The sequence below is a fragment of the Stegostoma tigrinum genome, chromosome 22 (genome assembly GCF_030684315.1).
Source record: "Stegostoma tigrinum isolate sSteTig4 chromosome 22, sSteTig4.hap1, whole genome shotgun sequence".
NCBI classification, from domain to species: domain Eukaryota; kingdom Metazoa; phylum Chordata; class Chondrichthyes; order Orectolobiformes; family Stegostomatidae; genus Stegostoma; species Stegostoma tigrinum.
The window spans coordinates 22,062,955-22,084,368 of record NC_081375.1 but is presented as its reverse complement, the minus strand read 5'-3'; the positions used below and the strand labels follow the sequence as shown (position 1 = coordinate 22,084,368).

At 39.5% G+C, this 21,414-nt stretch overlaps 1 protein-coding gene across 1 annotated transcript in view; it reads left to right on the top strand.

Annotated features, from left to right (window-relative positions):
* Positions 1–21,414, top strand: part of gna13a (guanine nucleotide binding protein (G protein), alpha 13a) — a 45,743-nt gene that overhangs the window by 734 nt on the left and 23,595 nt on the right. The gene's annotated exons all lie outside the window — the stretch shown is intronic.

The window sequence follows — 21,414 nt, the reverse complement described above, 5'->3', positions numbered from 1 at the left end:
TGACCCGGTAGGTTCTTCTATTTAGAAATAACCACGTCCACTCCCTATTTTTAAACTTTTATTTAAATTCAAAGTTTAGTTCAACCGCAATTAGTCTTTCCCTATTCGTGGGCCGTAAACTTGAATGTATACAAAACGCACACGTTTATTCGTATGTGCTGTGTGGATATTGAAATTCGAAAGTGTCTCGGAGTTTTAAGCTTTAAGGAGTACAGAGTTAATTTTGTGTAATTTCTGCCGTGGAAAATGTTCTAGTCTTTGCCCTTGCGTTTATGATAATATTTGAAATTTACCAATAATATTGAAAATCGTCCCATTTTAACAAAGATGTAATTTTTGTGACTAATATTTGCCTTTTTTGACATGTACATGTGCATTATAATCCATCTTTTTAAGTCTGTATTTGGCTGTGATCAGAAATTAAAGGTGTACCCATCAACGAGAAAAGTATCAAATTTAAAATGTGTATTTATGAAATATTATTTATTTGGAGAGTAATTGTTGAATGTACTAATAAAATAGTAGGACTGAATGAAATAAAGTTTAATTTCGTCTTTAACATCCAAGCTTGTCACAATAATTGTAACCCTGTTTCTAGGTGAGGTTAGGACTCTAGGTTACATGTTTTAAAACACTAGACAGTTTTTTTCCAATCTAAGTGAACTTACGTGCAAAATGTTTTGAAGATATGAGAAATCAGCATTTCATACATGATGTAATTTGGTTGGTGTGATGACTTCAAAGGGGTTTCTTTTGCTTAGGTAGATATAATTAGTAAATGTAGCAAGAGAGGAAGTGAAATCAGAAATTAGTTTTTAAGAGTAAATGAGGCCTATAACATTGCTGTGAATTATCTGTCTTAAATTGGTTAAAGAGCAGAAATTTAAGTTGAAAGGCAGAACTTTACAGGACATTTGAGGAAAATGTTTCTTTGCCCAGAGGGTGTTTGGAATCTGGGATACCAAGGGGGTTTGGGTTACTGAGTAGGTAGTAGGATTTTTGAGGAAAGAAGCCTCATAACTTTTAACAAGTATTGGATGAGCACTTGAAATATCATTTTTAAGGCTATAGGCCAAGTGCTGAAAGGTAAGATTTGTGTAAATTTAGCCTAGTTTTGTTTTCTTGGTGCAGACTAAATGGGCTAAGGGACCTGTTTTGGGCTATATGATTTTATGACTTTCCCCCCAATAATCCCGCTACAAATCTAGGATATTAAATTTAGAAAATGACTTTCCTGTATCTGTCATTGTAATCAATACAATTTTCTTCCATTTTAGTTAACCAATGTAGGCACTTTATAATCCCAAATCAGGGAGTAGGTGAGCTCTGGCGCATATTTCTGTAACTGTTGAAGAAGCTGTTATGATTCGTTGATAGTGTGATTCAATGAGGTAACATAGCATGCGTCCTATTTTCCGACTGTGAATTTACATGTCATCAAGAGCTGATACAATGCAACAAATGCATGTGAATTGGAGTCCTAGCCAATGTAGGAATTTGAATTACCTCCACCCCTTCTGAAGTGAACCAGTTACATCCTCTGTTTGAATGGGCAGTATATCTCTTGAGAATAATTTTGTTTAACTTTACAGGTTGAATGTCTTGAAACTCTAGTAAGTCAATTTCTTTTAAACCCAAACAGAGAACATTTTGAACTAAACAATTCTGATGCTTCATTCTTTATATTCACCTGATTGTACACTGGTCTGCAGTATTTGGAAATTATCGTAAATGTGTTAAATTCTTTATTGTGATTGGATAATTGTAACATAATCTAGATCTCCTTTGCAAGTCAGTCAATTATAATGTTCATGGTTCTTGAGTAACCTAATTAGACTATTTGTAAAACTGTAAATATTTAAATTAACATCAAATTTTCTTTCAAATACTAACAAATTTTAAGAACTCAAGGTCATTAACTGAAAATGAAAGGTTAACTCTGCATGTATTGATTAATTGTATTTGGTGCTAATGTCTGTATACTTCACTAATTCTGTGGGGAACGTGGAAACTCTTTCTTTTTCTTTAAAGCCCTGTCGAGTGTCTCAGCTAAAGAGCAATTAGTTGTTGAGAAATAAAAGCATGAAGCAAGAGGAATTATGAAACACAGAAACAAAGACTATTTGAATGCTTTGCAATTATTACCTATGTTAGAAACATTACTAAAATATCAACTTGCGTTGAATATTTGCACTTGCAACAAATTTTAAAAGAAACAGTCAATGGAATACTTTGCACACATGCATAGACTAATGAAAGTGATTTGGTTCCAGAATTGATTCATATTTCAATAAGTTGCAAGTTTTGTACCTCTTGTCAAGTCTCACTTTAGGTTTTAAAAACTACAGCAATCAACTAACATCCTGTGTAACAATTGGAACTGTGATTTGTATTATGGATGCGTATTAAATGGTATTGCATTTAACATTTACTTTGAACATGTGCAACAATTAAACAAGAAGAAAATTGTCTCTCTGAATCTGTGTCTCTGTCCGTCTCCCTCGCTCTCCCTCCTTCCTTGGTCGCAGTTTCCCTTGCACGGACAGCTCTCCTCTGCCTCCCCTGCACCTTGGTCTCTTGTTTTACTGCATTTCGTCCTTGACCTCCGTTCTTGGCATGCGATTCTTAACTTGATTTCTACCTGTTAGATTTTATGGAAGTTGCCTGCTTAAATTTTAGTTTCTGATTTGTTTCTTTGACTAACAAAGATTAATTTCATGAAATATATTGCTTTGGCAAGAATGATTTTTAAATGAATTAATAACTTTTGAGATCACACCACATGAGCCAGTGATTCCATTTTCTGCATACATTTCCACACTGCTATTCATTTAATTGCTTATAGGGTTTAGGATCTTGGCATTTGAGTTTACACTTGACAGTTTTAATTGCTGTCTGTGATACATAGATTCATTTCCGTTCAAAATGTTCCAATTGTCAGATTTTTGAAATTTGTCGATTTTTATCCCATTTGATCACCTAAGAGAGTTAGGATTGTAAAGCAAGAAAATGTTTATCAACCTGTATTTGATTTCTGATCCTTCATTTTTCTAGTGAGACAAGTATGTGTCATCTCTTCTAGACTCTTTGTAATGCCCACTTCATCCCCTGAACCAAGCTTCACTGGCCATATGAACACACGGACCAATCGGCTATCTTTGTTAGCCTTTATTTATCTCCTGTCTATACCACGTCAAATTGCAGATCTTTATCTTCTTTCAAAATCCATCCTATCCCTCTGTCCACTTATTTTAGTTTGACTCTGGTACTGCATATTGATAGTGTTCACTAAAATAATTTTGTCTTTCAGCCTTTCTTTTAAAATCGTTACAGTGTTCCTTTTCATTTTCACTCTTCTTGGTATTTCTTAAAAATACTAGAATTTGCTTATTAAGTGGAAATATTAATTTCCTTATACAGACTTGAGAATTTTTATTGTTGAAAAAATTGATGTGAAAAAGACTGGACTAGGATTTGCTGTTTTCCATCATTGTTTTTTATTTTGGTGCTTTCATTGCATCTCGCGCAGTGGAAAGGTTCACTGATGTGATTGGAATTTTAGATTTGAGCTTGGCAGAGCTGCCAGTTCCTCCTATGTGTAAGTAATTTAAATTTGTAATTGCTAACAAGTTAAAATTCTCAGCTTTTTAGCTCAAAATCATTGTCAACAGTGAGAATTTTGGTACCATCAGCTCAATCCAATACAGCATCAGCAAACCTGGGTGCTGGACTGTAGTTTAAGTTGGACCTTACCAGATTTATATACCAAGTGCAGATGTTGGGCATGAACTTTATATTTAATCTCAAAATGTGTGGAAAGAAAAATATATTCTGGGTTCTGGAATTTGTGATTCTGCATTCAAAAACCAATCAGTGTCATTTGACTCTGGAAACTTCATAACTTTTTGGAATAGATTTTTCAAAATTTAAAATTGGATGTTTAACGGTAATGCAGGAAATCTATAAAAAAAGACTATATCTGAAGCCTGCCATTGAAGTGCATGTGCAATTCACGAGTGCTTGATCCTCGATATTCATGGTATAGTATGATGAAATCTTGGGTTAGGATGGTGACTTTCATTACTTGACTGCAATAGTATTGCATGTAAAATTTTGTTATAAGTAGATGTAAAAACTTCCATTTGAATAAAGGAGTGTGTCTATAGATGAATATCAACTTGGGCAAGATTAGGCTCGTTGGTCCTTGTTGAACTGATTGGAGCCTCAACGTCACTTGTCTGCCCCGTTCCACCAATAATTCTGGATTCCCTATTCTAATTGCAAATCAGTTGAACATTCTTTAATACTCTTGATTAGCTGGCTTCCATTGCTTTCTGGGGAAGAGAATTCCATGGCACAAGTACTGGCAGAGAAATAAAACATCACAGTCTTAAAAGCAAGGCCACTTGTTACACTGTGTCCCTTAGTTCTAGTCTCCCTTTTTATAAGAGGAAAGATCCTCAGGGTTAGTCCTATCAACTCCTCTCTGAATTTTATAATGTTTCGATAAGATAATCCATCATTCCTCTAAACAATATAAAACCCAATCTGTTCAACCTTTCTTCATAGGATAAGGCCTTCATCCCATGAAGAAGCATGCAAGCCTTCTCTGACCTGATTCTAGTGCAATAACGAGACCAAACTTGCCTCCTACTGGGTGATCTCAGAGTCCTGCAACAAAACTATCTACTTCTGTTTTCCATTACCCTTGCAATAAAAGCCAGTGTTCCATTTGTCATCAGTGCACTTTTTACTTTAGAATTCATTTACCAGCATAGCCAGATCCCTCTTTCCACTCAGCTCTGCAGTCTCTCCATTCAAACATGAAATAGTTGGTGCCAGAATCTCAGTATGCTTTTGAAATGGGAAAGCACTATTTTAATGATACCAAAGGAGAGAGAAAAGATTTTAAAATCTAAGTGGCAACAATGTCCAAAATGTTATTTTAAAAATGAGAAGTTGTTTATTGTAGTTCACTGGTTTAACTTCTGTCTTTAGAAAATCCTAGCTTATGTTCTTTGCTATGTTCTTAGTCAGTTTCACTCTGGGCTGCTAAGGGAATCAACTTGCCTCATGGTCCAAGGATGAGGTGCAGATAAGGAGTGAACTCATGTTGATTTGGTGCCCGTTGACTTTTGTTGGGAAGCATGTACATATTCAGCAGTATTTCATTGAGAGATCTCTTTTTTGAATAGCTGCTAGCTCAGTACCTGTTTAGTTTAGGTGATGAGAATGCACTTGATAGTATAAACCCAGCATGAGTCACTGACTTTAATGAAGGAAGGAGAATAAAAGTGCCAAAAAGTTTTTAGTGAATTAATGAGCACTAGATCTACAGGTTTTGAATCTACTAGTAAAATATCGATTCCTCTTTGAACGAATGTTCACCTTAAAAGTTTGGAATTCTTCAGTGTTCATAAGTTTGTGTTAGATTTTCTATGTTAATTTGTTCAGTAATTACAGAAGATATTGACTTAAGGGATTTGAAATTGCTGTACTTTCATTGTAAAATCATTTTTTATGTTTAAACTTGGAGGAAAGTAAAAATAACTTAGGTATATTTGCTTCATGGAAATTAATGTTTAGTGTTTTTTTAGAAGGCTGTTATGAGGTTTACAGAGGATATAATGGCAACATGGTCAAGGAAGACAGTAACTATTAGACGAAGCAGTTGAAAAGTATACATTACTGCTGCCAGTTTCATCACTTCCCTTTTTTGACTGGCTGTATTTCTGAGATGAGTAATAATGGAGGGTTCTCTGTTCAGAACACCATGTTCAAATTGATTTCTTTCCTGATGCCAACTGCATTTGATTATTAAAATGTAATCATTACACGTTGAGAAACCTCTATCAATGAAGCCATTCTTTCTGATTTCAGGAGCTCAGATCGGAAGCTTCGTTAATTTCTTTAGGGTAAAATTATTGCCCTTTTGTTTTCAAAAAAAAAGTGCTGCTTTAAATTCAAATACCTCTTCAAAGTGTCAATTCTCCATTTAATGTTAGTAATTCACTTGTTTTCATTCCTTTTCTTTTAGTTGTTTGACGTGTATTGCTGTGCTTGAATTTTCGTTGACTCTTTGTCAGTTTAATATTGTTTTTCAGTTCCTATACTGTGTTAGATGCTTTCGGCTTAATTCTGATTGTTTAAATTTTTATCTCAAATACAAGTGACTGGATAGTTTTGTTTTAGAATCGCAAACTCATTTGGCACAGAATGAGACCATTTAGTTCATGCTTGTATCAGTTGTTTAAAAGAGCAATTCCTGCACTTACCACAGAGCCCTGCAAGTTTTTCCCCTGCAGGTAATTTTCAAAATGGAAATTCTTGGAAATTGCCATTGAGTCGTGACCCTTTCAACCAATAACTTAAAGTAAGGATACATATAAAACTCCTATTTGCTTCAGTTAATTAAGTTGACACATTTTGGTGTTCCCATGTGACAGGCTGCGTCAGGTTTCCATTTTTTGATAGAAACCGAAAAAACTGCATAGGCTGTAAATCAGGAACAAAAACAGAAATTGCTGGAAAAGTTCAGGTCTGGCAGCATCTGGAGAGAAATCAGTTAACGTTTTGGGTCAAGTGACCTTTCCTCAACTGTGTGTTTGTTCCATTTCTTGATCTTTGGCTCTTCATTCTGTTGAAAGAAAATTAGGATTCTTAATTTGGCAAAATATTTTGAATGGACTCTTGAGTTTAAATATCAGCTGACTGGTTGTCTTATTGCGAGTTCAGGGGATACTAGAATTTAGAGCTCAGGAGATTTTAGTCTACAGGGACACATGCTTGATAAAATACTGTTACATTGGATATCAGAACCTGAGAACCTGGTTTGGTCCGGTTGGATCTTATTTGTGGTGATTCCAGCAGAGCCTAATGTAAAATAAATGCCTTGAGCCATTACTGATGGTTGGGGTTCAGTGTGATATAAATTCAGGAAGTCTGACTCCTCTGGTAGTTTTCTCAATATAAGATTGTTTACTGGGGTTGGGGGAACAGTTAAGAAATAGGCTTGGAGAGGTGCAGAAGCCGGTTGTTATGGGGAACTGAAATATCTCGATGATATTTAAGATACAGTGCAATATAAATCTTCCACAATTTAACCATGATCAGTGTTTAATATCAATAGAAGGTGCTTCAGAATTTTTTTGGGGGTATAATTAACTAATGGAACTAGTCTTGGGGTAGAAATTGCTGGAGAAACAGAGCATCTCTCCATAGCTGCTGCCAGACTTGCTCAGTTTCTCCAGCACTTTTTTCGTTTTTGATCTCCAGCATCCTCAGTTCTTTGTTTTATTAGTTTCATATTAGTCTTGGGGCAGAATGCAGAAGTAATAAAGGGAAGGAGATAACCCCTGGACATACTGGGTATCTGTCACTCTTGCACGATCCTTTAATCTAATAGTTCTGGGCTATAACTTTTAGCTGCAAATTGTTATTTTAAAAAATGAACTTGTTCTGATTTTTAGCATCATCAAGAAAACTTCTTTGCATTTTGTGCGCGTTGTTGTGGCACATTCTCTGGAAAATAGATCATATTAAATAGCTCAGACAACTTAATACAATTGTGTTTGAAAGTCAGAAAAATGGGCACCGTTGACCTTGAAGAATACATTTTATTGTCATTTTTCATTTAAATGCACATGCAAAAGCTATTGGCAGTTGCAGTAAGGTACGGTAAGGCTGCCATTCTGAATTGGTCCCTTTGTTTTGTTTGCCATTTTGAGAGGGTCAGTTCAGTAACACTTAATGAAGATAGTGTGGCTTGTGTCATTTGTAATGTTTCTGTCTAAAGTTGAAGTTGTCAGAAATATTTGGATTTAAGTTGTTTTATAAAGGTTAGTAATTGAATATTGTAGAGCTTTTTGTGACATAAAATAATGAAAATAAGGTTGCTATAGGCCTGCTGGAGTATAGAGCCCTGAGGATTACCATGCCTAATAAGAACCAACCTATCTCTGTCTTAAATCCATTCAATGATTTGGCCACCATGCACTTTCCTGTGGCAGTGAGTTCCCAGATTCCCCACCCTCTTGCTGAAGAAATTCCTCCTCATCTTCCTTCTAAAGGATCAAACCTTCACTGAGACCTTGCCCTTTGGGCCCTAACTCTTCCAAATGGAAACATGTTCTCCATGTCCATTTCTATCCAATCCTCAATATTCTGTATGGTTCAACAAGATCCCCCTCTTCCTTCTAAATTCCATTGAGAACAGACCCAGAGTCCTCAAACGCTCCTCAACATGACAAGACCTTTCATCACCAGGGTCATTCTTGTAAACCAACTGTTGATTCCTTCCAAGGCCAGCACATCCTTCCCTAGATAGGGGGTCCAAAATTGCCCTCAGTATTTCACTTCCAGCTTCACTAGTGCCTTATACAGCCTCAGCAGTACATCTTTGCTCTTGTATTCTAGCCCTTTTGAAATGATGCTTACGTTGCATTTGACTTTCTAATTGCTGGATGAACCTGCACGTTACCCTTAAGAGAAACCTGAACTAGGACTCCCAAGTCCAAATTCAAATTTCTGAAGTCTTTCCCTATTTAGAAAACAGACTGCACCTATGTTCTTCCTATCAAAGTGCATAACTTTGCACTTTACCAAATTGTATTCCATCTGCCACTTCTTTGCCCACTCATCTAGCCTGTCCAAGTCCTTTGACAGCCTCCCCATTTCCTTAACGGTCCCTATCCCTCACCTATTTTCGTGTCATCTGCAGACTTAGCGAAAATGTCCTCTATTCCTTCGTGCAGATTATCCTTTATTTGTTAGCGGGATGAGGGTGTTACTGGCTTGGCAGCATCTATTGCCCATCCCTAATTGCCCAGAGGGCAGTTCAGAGTCAACTATATTGCTGTGGATCTGGAGTTACATGTCAGCCAGACCACGTAAGGATGGCAGTTTCCTTCACTAAAGGACATTAGGGAACCAGATGGGTTTTTCTTGACAATCGGCGATGGATTGGTGATCATCATTAGATTCTTAATTCCAGATATTTTTATTGAATTCAAACTCCACCATCTGTAGTGGCGGGATTCAAACCTGGGTCCCTGAATGTTATCCAGGTTGCTGTGATAATACTCTAAGCCATTGCCACCTTATTGTATAATGTGGATAGTTGTGGTCCCTGCACTGACCCCTGCAGAACTCCACAAGTCACCAGCAGCTATGCTGATAAGTACTCCTTCAGCACTGCCTTCTGCCAGTCAGCCAATACTCTATCCATACCAGTACCTTGTTTCAACATTATTCCACCTGCTGAGTTCCTCTGCCATTTCTCAGCTCCCCATTATTACTTCTCCAGCCTCATTTTCCAGTGGTCCAATGTACCCCTCTTGCTTCTCTTACCTTTTTTTATATCTTAAAAACGTTTGCAGTCGTCTTTTGTATTACTAGTTGGCTTATCTGCATTTCTTCTCTCCTTCCACTGCTTGCTTTTTTAGTTGTCCTCTGCTCATTTTAAAGGCTTCTGAATTCTCTGGTTTCCCACTAATCTTCACCACGTTGTATGCTTTTTTCTTTTGCTTTTAATTTTCCTGACCTCCCTTTTAAGCCATTTTTTCAAGTGCACCTGCATGAAGAAGTCCTCCATGATTACTGTAGTAGTGCCTTTTATATATGCCACATAGAAAAGTACAGCACAGTACAGGCCCTTCGGCCCACGATGTTGTGCCGTGGAATAATCCTAATGCCCTGGAATAATCCTTTTGTTTACCTCTTTAAGCTTAATGAACTAATGACAATTAGTTCGTGGCTCATGTAATCTATAAATTACTTTGTTTGGTTCTGCATTTTAAATCACCACCTAGCTTCTTGTATTCCCAAAGCAGAAACTCTTGTTTTCCCACATACATCAATTCCCCCTGCAGCCCAGATGACATGTCCTGAACCCGGGCACAAGGCAGGAAACAATCTCTGGAACTCTTGATCCTTGCTACAGAGAATAGTTTCTATTCCTCTGAGTATACTGTCCTAGACTAGATTACAGCTATATTCCTCCCTTTTCCAAATGGCTTCCTCTATCATGGTGCAATAGCCACTTTTCTCCACAGCCTCACTCTCTGCTACAAAGGAAGCAGGAATCTCAAACCCTTTCGTCAGGAGCTGAGGCTCCTTCAGCACTACCTCCTGATCCCTCTATCTGCCTCACTCATAGTCACATCCTCCTGTCCCTGACCACTAATTGAATTTGGGATAATTAATCTGAGTGATGCGACTGCACCCTGAAATGCTGCATCCAGGCAATTATTTTTCCCCTTCCTGATGTATTGCAGTTTTTGAACCTCTGAGGCAAGCTCATCAACTCCGAGCTGGAGTTCCTCACGCACCCAACACTTGTTTCAGATGTGGCCACTCTGAATCAAATGGAATCCTCCAGCTCTCACATAATGCAGTTACAACATGACACCTGGCCCCTTGTCTCTTATTTACTTAGTTCTTAATTTGTTCCTTAAAAATATCCTGCAAGTCCTTTGGTTTGTAACCTAAAATATGTTCCCATTTATCTAAAATATAAAACTAGAAGGGTCTTTAATAGTCATTAAGCTATTGAAAGCAAAGCTACTGAGATACATTTAGTTTATTCTTGGAAGATGTATTGTTGTACTTTGAATTCTAACATTGGTGTAAAATATCTGCAAAAATTGGAAGTAATTCACTGTAATAAGCATATTATTGATATTGAATTGGATGCAGGCACATTGATTAACAGAAACCTGCCTGTTCTTTTGCAGTTCGAACCTGGAAAGTAAACTTTTTATATGGTTTATTCAAAATCTGAGGTAGTTATGAAATAATTTAAAGAACTGAAGTACTGTGATATGGCAGGGGAATTAAGAGTCATAGAGTTATGCTGTAGCTCTACAAAATGCTGGTTAGACCACACTTGGAATAGTGTGTTCAGTTCTGGTCACCTCATTGTCAGAAGGACGTGGAAGCTTTAGAGAGGGTGCACTGGAGATTTACCAGGATGCTACCTGGACTGGAGGGCAGGTCTTCTGAGATAAGGTTGAGGGAGCTAGGGCTTTTTTCATTGGAGCGAGGAAGGATGAGAGGTGACTTGACAGTGATGTACAAGATGATGAGCAGCATAGATAGAGTGGGTCCCCAGAGACGTGTTCCCAGCGCAGAAATGACTATTAAGGAGCATAATTTTAAGGTGATTGGAAGAGGTATCGGGGAGATATCGGAGGTAGATTCTTTACACAGTGTGTGGGCGCTTGGAATGTGCTACTGGCAGTGTTAGTGGAGTCATACTTTAGAGACTTTTAAGCGACTCTTGGATAGGCACCTGGAGGATAGCAAAATGTAGGCTTTGCAGGGTAGTTTGATCTTAGTAGGATAATAGGTCGGCACAACATTGTGGGCTGAAGGGCCTGTATTGTGCTGTACTGTTCTATGTTCTAACTGGAATGTTCTTGAACTTGCTGACTTGAATCCCTGAATTATATTTGTGATGAGTGCCCACCAAATACCTTGTAGCATACAGCTGTAGTGTAGGGAATGGAAACTTTATAATATCCATTGCACCAGTTGGCAGGGTCACATTACCCCTGAGTTTTCAACAATGACTCCAATGATTTCTGCTGCCATTGACACACAAGCTGGTGCATGAGACATGGTTGTAACAATACTTATATTAAAGTTGCTAAGGAAGTATAATATGTCGATAGATATGTTTAGCATTTTATGCAATGTGTATAAAGGTATGTGTAAACAAGTTTTAGTTAATAACCTTTCTCACTGAGTACATTTAATTATATTTAGGATGTCGCTAGCAGTGGTTGTAAAGCCATGGCATTTTCTGAGGGAGAATGGTGATATTACATGTTTGCAAATATTTATTTGCATAGAGACAATGGTACATTGGTTGAGCTGCAGGAAGTGTATTTCAGGTGTTGAGATGAAAACGGCAATTCAAGTGGTTTAGTGGATAAATACATTGTACTTTCCATTCCCTCCTGTGGCTGCATTGTTAGCACTGCAGTTTGTTTTCCAAATAAGAAAGCCAGTGTAACTGAGACATTTCTGGGATGGACGGGGGCATCTTTGTCCTTCAACTTTCCACTTGTGGTTTGAGGTGTGCTGGTTTTGTTAGTCACATTGTGTTAATTATCCAAGTCCAGGCATCTCGTGTAGTGTTTGGGGCTGAAATATATGGTGGTCTAGTTACTTTTCATCTTTGTACTTAACTCTGGTTTAGGAATGAGCTTTAATTGCTCTTCAACTATGGAGGACCGAATTGTGGGTGAATTAAATGCAGTGATAAACCCATTTATCTTGGCATTTTATTGCTGGAACTCTTGAGGCCAATAGGCAGTGGCGCTTTCTGAAAAGATTGTGCAGCATTTGATGAGGTACGGACAGTCTGAAATATTCATGTGCTTAAGCAAATGACTTTGTAATTGGCACCTATTTTAGTGACAAGTAGTTAATTGCATTTGTCCACCATCAGCAATTCAGGATAAGCATGGCCAAGTGCATGGGGCACTGTAGCTAGTGTGGTTCTCAGTCATGTTGAACACCCGTCTTGATTTACTTTCCCTTCCTTGTAACGTTGATCCCCCTCTTGGTGTACTAATTTTGGTCATTTGCTTGTGTTTAGCTGGAGCCAGAAAGTCTCTAGTTATCTTGATAGCTTCACTGCAGTTGGAAGGAGGCATGAAAGAAATTTGCATGGATCTCTGCTGCTGAATTTTAGCGACTGATATTTAAATTATTTAATTGAGTGTCAGTTAGGGTAGCATTAAACAGTCTGAGGAAACATGTGATGCAGTAAACTAAATCAGTGATAATGGGAACTGCAGATGCTGGAGAATCCAAGATAATAAAACAAGATAATATCACTGATGAAGGGTCTAGGCTCGAAACGTCAGCTTTTGTGCTCCTGGGATGCTGCTGGGCCTGCTGTGTTCATCCAGCCTCACATTTTATTATACGGTAAACTGATATTCTTTAAGAGCATAATAGTTACATTGCAGAGATGCTGCTATCTTGTGCTGGAACCTTCGAACTGATTGGAAAAAATGAACCTCTTGGTAATTTTTGCCATTTTAATATATAAATAAGAACCTTTTCAGCAGGGGAGACAGGAACGTTAAAATGTTGCTTCAAATTATTTTGTTCTCTGGCCATAGAGTTTGTTGAAGCCACCATTTGGATAAAAGCAAAATACTGTTAATTCTGAGATCTGAACTATAAAATTGAAAATGTTGTAAACATTTGGTGAGTCTGGCAGCATCTGTGGAGAGAGAAACTGAGTTGCAGCTTTTCGTCTGCGGTGTTCTAAGAAGTGGTCTTAGACCAGAAATATTAGCTGTTGTTCTCTTTCCATATTTACCACGAATCATACTGAGTATTTCCAGCATTTTTGGTTTTTATGCCCCACTTGCATGTTTGTGGTTAGATTATTAATACATATGTATGTATTTAAATTATCAACTTAGAAAATGATTTTCTTTAAAATAGAAACTATTACAAACAAATTTGGAGGGATTATATTGTGTCCCAGCTTCAAATTTGTGAAAATCCTTGGCATTTTACTTTGTCTTTTTTTTAAACGTTCTGATCTGGGGCATATTTTAAATGCCCAGAAAATGTTCCCAGAAAAGTGTTCTCTGCTGTACTATGAAATGCAATGCGTTCTTGGAGGCAGTGAAAGCTTGTATTGGGCATCAAAGCCAAATTATATAAGTGTACTGTATTAGAATTTGTTCTCTGACAAACATCTTTGTAATGTTCCAATATTGCAATGACATTTAAGAGCTTATTTTAAGCTGCTAAACGTTTTACATTATCTGCCATTATTTCCAATTGAGGAGTTGATGTTCTGGTTTTGCTGAGCACTGTAGTAATATTTTCCATAGTTTCAAATTTGTAGTTTCAGCTACATTTGTTTAGTAATTCTGTGTTCAAATAATTAATTTGCAGACCAAGTATTGTCGTCATTGCTACCGAAATGTTGGATACCAGTTAAGAAACTCTACTGCAAAACACCTGTTAGTATTTCCAGATTTCCATATGTTGGGTTTTAATCTCATAGGTCATTAGTGAAATCACTAAGTATAAAAATGGGCTTCCCCCAAGTGAGAAAGGGAAACAATTGGTGAAGCAACTCAGACCACATTGATGAATCAACTGACCAATGAATCAACATTGATATTCCTGGGTCTAGAAGCAGCCACTTAGTCAGTAGAGTTGTAGAAAGACCACCGTAAGATGAAAAAGTCTGTCACACCCCATTTTATGTAATCTGCAAACCTGAAAAGATCTGTTCATCTTTATGTAAATATTTATTTTGTAGTGCAATAATATATAATTAAGGATTGAGCAACTTCACTTTTATGGAGTGTCTGGAGAGCTGAAGTTGTTCCCTTTAAAGAATTAAAGGTAGGTTAGAAACTTAATCGTGAAATGTTTTGGTTGACTAAACGAGCCAAGCCTGTACATGCATTATAGACCAAATGCTCTTCTGTCTGTTGTATGATTCAGTGATATCATTTTTACTATTTACGCTCCATTTGTAAAACTCATTTGATTTAAATCCAACAGTGTGTTCGGGTCATATTTGATACTAGTTTACTTAGTATTTGGAACATATAAAAATCTTGGCTTTCTTAAACGACAGTGACGTCTTGTTGTGAACTATTACTGCTGTAACATCTGATCAAAAGCAAAATCTTAACTTGAAGAAATGTGAGATAACATGTACATCAGAGCTTTATCATCACTGAAGCTTGATGAGAATGTAATGGAATTGATCATTTTAAGACCTAACATGAAGACAGTATTTCCCATAATAGATGGTTATCTTAATTAACAACATTACAACAGACCTATTAATAGTGATGTAAACCAGGTCATTGATCCAACTGTTTCGATTGAGAGCTGTCATAAACCAAAATTAAACCATTTAGAAATATTATTCTAGGAAGGAAATGGAGTATGTTTATTTTTCTTATCAATTATTTCATATTTGTAAATTTTGGGAGAATATGGCAGGAGTCATCTCATGTTGAGTGACTGGTGTCTGGTTTGCATTTAATTCTTTAGTTTGCTGTTGCTATCACACCTTGTACTTATGACATTGCCCTTGTGTGTACCTAACCACGTTATTCCGAGGTAGTCAGCAATTTTAAAGACTAATCTATAATTATACTGCTGGGTATTTTCTAAAGCATCATACGCTCTCAGTACTTCTTTAAAAACCTAATGATAACTTTGACTGTAGCAAATGCTAGAACAGGTTAGAGGTAGAACAGCTTACTGCTCTTCGAGTCCAAGTTATGGTGCTGCTTTCCAACTTAACATTATATGTCACATTTAATACTTGGACTTTGGTTGGTAGCGAGTATTTTGTTTTATTGCAGAAACAGCCTGGTGGCAACCTTTAGAAGTAGTTCACTCAAAAGTTTACAAGCTATTTCAGGTAACAAGTTGTAGAGCTGGATAAACACAGGCCAAGCAGCATCAGAGGAGCAAGAAGGCTGATGTTTCAGGCCTTGACCTTTCTGAAGAAGGGTCTAGGCCCAAAATATCAGCCGTCCTGCCCCTCTGCTGTTTGGCCTGCTGTGTTCATGCAGCTCTGCACCTTGCTATCTCAGATTCTCCAGCATCTGCAGTTCTTACTATCTCTGAAGCTGTTTCAGGTGGCTGTTAAAGTGTGGAATGTGACTATTAACAATTCATTGGAGAATGAGGGTTCTAAATCGTGTGTAATTTTCTTTTAAATATTCTTGTTTTCTTGAATCTTGATACACAAGGACCGTTGTGGGAAAGTTGCGGAAAGTCCGCTTTCCCCCCACGGTGATCGAGAACGCCCTTGACCGCGTCTCCCGTATTTCCTGCAACACATCCCTCACACCCCACCCCCGCCACAACCGCCCAAAGAGGATCCCCCTCGTTCTCACACACCACCCTACCAACCTCAGGATACAACGCATCATCCTCTGACACTTTCGCCATTTACAATCCGACCCCACCACCCAAGTTTTTCCATCCCCACCCCTGTCTGCTTTCCGGAGAGACCACTGTCTCCGTGACTCCCTTGTTCGCTCCACACTGCCCTCCAACCCCACCACACCCGGCACCTTCCCCTGCAACCGCAGGAAGTGCTACACTTGCCCCCACACCACCTCCCTCACCCCTATCCCAGGCCCCAAGATGACATTCCACATTAAGCAGAGGTTCACCTGCACATCTGCCAGTGTGGTATACTGCATCCACTGTACCCGGTGTGGCTGCCTCTACATTGGGGAAACCAAGCGGAGGCTTGGAGACCGCTTTGCAGAACACCTCCGTTTGGTTCGCAATAAACAACTGCACCTCCCAGTCGCAAACCATTTCCACTCCCGCTCCCATTCTCTAGATGACATGTCCATCATGGGCCTCCTGCAGTGCCACAATGATGCCTCCCGAAGGTTGCAGGAACAGCAACTCATATTCCGCCTGGGAACCCTGCAGCCTAATGGTATCAATGTGGACTTCACCAGTTTCAAAATCTCCCGTTCCCCAACTGCATCCCTAAACCAGCCCAGTTCGTCCCCTCCCCCCACTGCACCACACAACCAGCCCAGCTCTTCCCCTCCACCCACTGCATCCCAAAACCAGTCCAACCTGTCTCTGCCTCCCTAACCGGTTCTTCCTCTCACCCATCCCTTCCTCCCACCCCAAGCCGCACCCCCATCTACCTACTAACCTCATCCCACCTCCTTGACCTGTCCGTCTTCCCTGGACTGACCTATCCCTTCCCTACCTCCCCACCTATACTCTCTCCACCTATCTTCTTTACTCTCCATCTTCGGTCCGCCTCCCCCCTCTCCCTATTTATTCCAGTTCCCTCTCCCCATCCCCCTCTCTGATGAAGCGTCAAGGCCCGAAACGTCAGCTTTTGTGCTCCTGAGATGCTGCTTGGCCTGCTGTGTTCATCCAGCCTCACATTTTATTATCTTAAAATTGTCCTGATTTGGTTTATAGTTGAGTATTAGGAAATTTGTCCACATTTGCGTGAACTTAACTTGATCAACAGCAGGACAGGGAGACAATGTAATTTATCACTATTCCCAATATACCTTGTGCTACAGGTGTAAATTTTGAAGATGTGTTAAGTGTGCCATAAGAGTAGCAGTGGCCACCGGCTGTGTTGTTGGGGTTGGCTCCACATCAGCTGGGGTTTGCTGTTGCTGGGCATGTGAATGCATGTGTGCCGCATATATTTGTATGCAGTTGTCACCAGTACATCCAAAACTATTGTCTGGATCCAGTAGGGATGGTTCCATTGAGCTTATGTAGGCAATATCAGGATCAAAGCAGCCTCTCAGTAATGGGCTGCATCATTCAGCAGTTGCAGTGCACACAAAAAACATTGGGATATGGAGGTCAGTGGGCATACCTCCACAATGATGTTGGATATGGTATAATGGTGTGGATGTTTTATGAGCAGCTCCTGCATCTTGTGCAGACCATACGTAGTTCCTTGAAAGTGGCATCACAGGTTGACAGTGGTTAAGAAGGTGCTTGGCATGCTTACCTTCATTGGTCAGAGCATTGAAGTTGGGACGTTATGTTGCAGCTGTACAGGATGTTGGTGAGGCCACTTTTGGAGCACTGTTTACTTTTCTGGTCACCCAGCTTTAGGATGGATAATATTAAATTGAAAAGGGTGCAGAAGACGTTTACAGGGATGTTACAGGGATTGGAGTGTTTGAGTTATAGGGAGCGACTGGGTAGGCTGGACATTTTTCCTTGTAGCGTAGGGGTTTGACGGGCAACCTTAGAGGTTTATAAAACCATGAGTGACACAGATGAGATTCTTTCCTCCATAGATCATTATTTCCCGTAGTGTAGGGGAATTCAGAACTAGATGGCATAATTTTAAGGTGAGAGAAAAAAGATTTAAAAGGTCCAGAGAGCGGCCTTTTCCACACACAGGGTGGTTTGACCGTGGAATGAATTGCCAGAGGAAGTGGTAAATGCAGGTACAGTTACAACACTAAAAAGACATTTGAACGGGTCCATGAACAGAGAGGCTTAGAGGGATATGGACCAAACACAGGAAAATGGGTCTAGTTTAGTTTGGAAAATCTGGTTGGCATGGACAAGTTGGACTGAAGAGCCTGTTTCTGTGCTCTATGAAATGGAACACAGCTATAAACTCTCTAAGTTATCAGAATGCCAAAGCACACCCTAACCCCAAAGCTGTATTGAAGTTCCATCTGCTAAGTTATGCCCTGACATTTACTTTGTACATTTTGGAGTTTTATTACCAGCAGGGCTAGATCTTCATTTTAAAAAAAAGCCCATGTAGCTTGTTATGAAGAAGAGTTGTTTATTATTTAGATCTTTTTGAAATATGTTGTACTATTATGTTGTATCATTTCAAACCACTTATTTTAAAAACAGGTGAAATCTCTTTTGTAGGCCCCATGTTGATCAGGATTTGTTTTTAAAGTGAGACTTCCTGATGTTAGCTAAAGCGTGGGGCTGGATGAACACAGCAGGCCAAGCAGCATCTTAGGAGCATCTTAGGAGCACATAAGCTGACGTTTCGGGCCTAGACCCTTCTTCAGAGAGGGGGATGGGGAGAGGATTCTGAAATAAATAGGGAGGGGGGGGGAGGTGGACTGAAGATAGAGGAGAAGGTAGGTGCGGAGGATAGTATGGGTGGGGAGATGGGGGGGGATAGGTCAGTCGGGGGAGGACGGACAGGTCAAGGGGGTGGGGTGAATGTAGTAGGTAGGAAATGGAGGTGCGGCTTGAGGTGGGAGGAGGAGATAGGTGAGAGGAAGAACAGGTTAGGCAGGCGGGGACGAGCTGGGCTGGTTTTGGGATGCAGTGGGGGGAGGGGAGATTTTGAAGCTGGTGAAATCCATGTTGATTCCATTGGACTGCAGGGTTCCCAAGCGGAATATGAGTTGCTGTTCCTGCAACCTTCAGGTGACATCATTATGGCACTGCAGGAGGCCCAGGATGGACATGTCGTCTGAGGAATGGGAGGGGGAGTTGAAATGGTTCGTGACTGGGAGGTGCAGTTGTTTACTGTGTACTCAAAAGCGGTCCCCAAGCCACTGCTTGGTTTCCCCAATGTAGAGGAAGCCACACAGTGTACAGCAGATGCAGTATACCATGTCGGCGGATGTGCCGGTGAACATCTGCTTGATGTGGAAAGTCATCTTGGGGCCCGAGATGGGGGTGAGGCTGGTGGTGTGGGGGCAGGTGTAGCACTTCCTGCGGTTACGGGGGAAAGTGCCAGTTGTTGTGGGGCTGGAGGGGAGTGTGGAGCAGACAAGGGAATCGTGGAGAGAGTGGTCTCTCTGGAAGGCAGATGAGGGTGGGTGTGAAAAATGCCTTTGGTGGTGGGGTCGGATTGTAGATGGTGGAAGTGTTGGAGGATGATGCGTTATATCCGGAGGTTGGTGGGGTGGTCTGTGAGGACTAGGGGGATTCTCTTTGGGCAGTTATTGCAAGGGCGGAGTGTGAGGGATGAGGTGCGGGAAATGCAGGAGACATTGTCGAGGGTGTTCTTGACCACTGTGGGGTGGGGGTGAGTTGCGGCCCTTGAAGAACGAGGACATCTGGGCTAAGTGGGAGTGAAATGCCTCATCCTGGGAGCAGATGCGGTGGAGGCGAAGGAACTGGGAAGTGTGGTGACCAGAATTGAGAACACTGTTCCAAATATGGCCTAATAAAAGTTCTATAAAGCTGCAATCACCTGCCAATTTGTAAACTCATTGCCCCAGCCAATGCAGGCAAGCGTGTCATATGTCTTGTTGGCTACCTTTTCCACCTGCATTGCCACTTTTACTGACCTGTGTACCTGTACACCCAGATCCCTCTGCCTAGCAGTACGCTTTAGAGTTCTGCCATTTATATAGATTTTCCATCTGGATTAGACCTTCCAAAATGCATTACCTCTCATTTTTCCAGATTAAACTCCATCAGCCATCTCTCTGCTTCAGTCACCAACGGATCTATATCCTGCTGTATCCTCTGATGGTCCTCATTGCTGTCCACAATTCAGCCAACCTTTTGTGTCATCTGCAAACTTACTAATCAAACCAGTTATATTTTTCTCCAGATCGTTTATATATATTACAAATAGCAAAGGACCCAACACTGATCTGTGAGGAATGCCACTAGTCTCAGCCCTCCATTCAGAAATGCATCCTTCCACTGTTACCCTCTGTCTTCCATGACTGAGCCGATGTTTTATCCATTTTGCAAGCTCACCTCTGACACTGTGCGACTTTACCTTTGATATCAGCATGCTATGAGGGACCTTGTCAAAGGGCTAACTGATGTCCATGTGTACAATATCTGCATCTGGGCGGTGTGGTGTTATTGGATTTGAGTAAATTTATTAATTCATACATTCAGGCTTTTATTACCCGTTTGTACAGCATGGCTCAGATCAAGATTTAATAATTTGGTTGTCAATTGGAAGAAAATTATAACTTTGTGAGCAATAATTGACAAAAAATTCTTTCTGTTCCTCAGTGGAGTGGAAATTCATATAAAATGTAATGCGGGTCTTTCTGCTGGATTATCAGAATGCTTGCTTGGGCTGGTTGACTTAGGATGGTCTTTGAGATATGATATCCAAAAATACAAAGCTTCAGTGCTTTAACCTCTACTCAGACCTATGATGGTGAAGGCAAGTTTTAAAAAAATAACTATTTGAGTAGGTTTGATTGAAGTATCAATTTTTTTGTTCTTCACATTCCTGAAATTTACCTTGCACTTTCTGTAACTGTTTTGGAATGCAAAATTTCAATACAACTGGTTCCTTCTCATACTTTTATTGATATTATACTGTTTATTCTTACGTGAGGTATCTGAGCTGTTTTGGTTTCTTGAAACTAACTAAATGTTTTCAGTAATTCTGTGAATATAATTGCATTTCTCTGTGCATGATATGTTGACAAAGTGGGTGTTGTTAAATTCAGTGGTAAATAATACTGCTTTTAAAAAATGTATGGCCAGCCTAATTTTAAATCTAAAAACCTTAAGTACCTATCCTGAATTTAAAATTTGTACTTAGTCTAGTTAGTGCTGTCTTTTGCTGTCATATGAATGTTTTCTCAGTACTGTTTGCAATTCATTATTTTAATATTAAGTGTTGCATATTGCACCACCTTACTCCTGGTTAGCAAATTTGCTGCTGGGGCTATAATCAAATTTATGAAGCCTGTTAATAAACAAAGTCCGAATTTAACATCTCATCTTTAAAAGTATCAAAAAGCAGGAAATGAGACACTGTAGGTTTAGATATTTTGCTTGTGGAAAAATTTAATAGATTAATTTCTTTTGAAGCAAAAGATCGTGTAAACCAAACTATATTTTCAAGAAAAAAAACTGAGATGAAAGCTTGATGCTGTACATGTACAAAATCGTTTTTACCAGCAATATGGATGAACA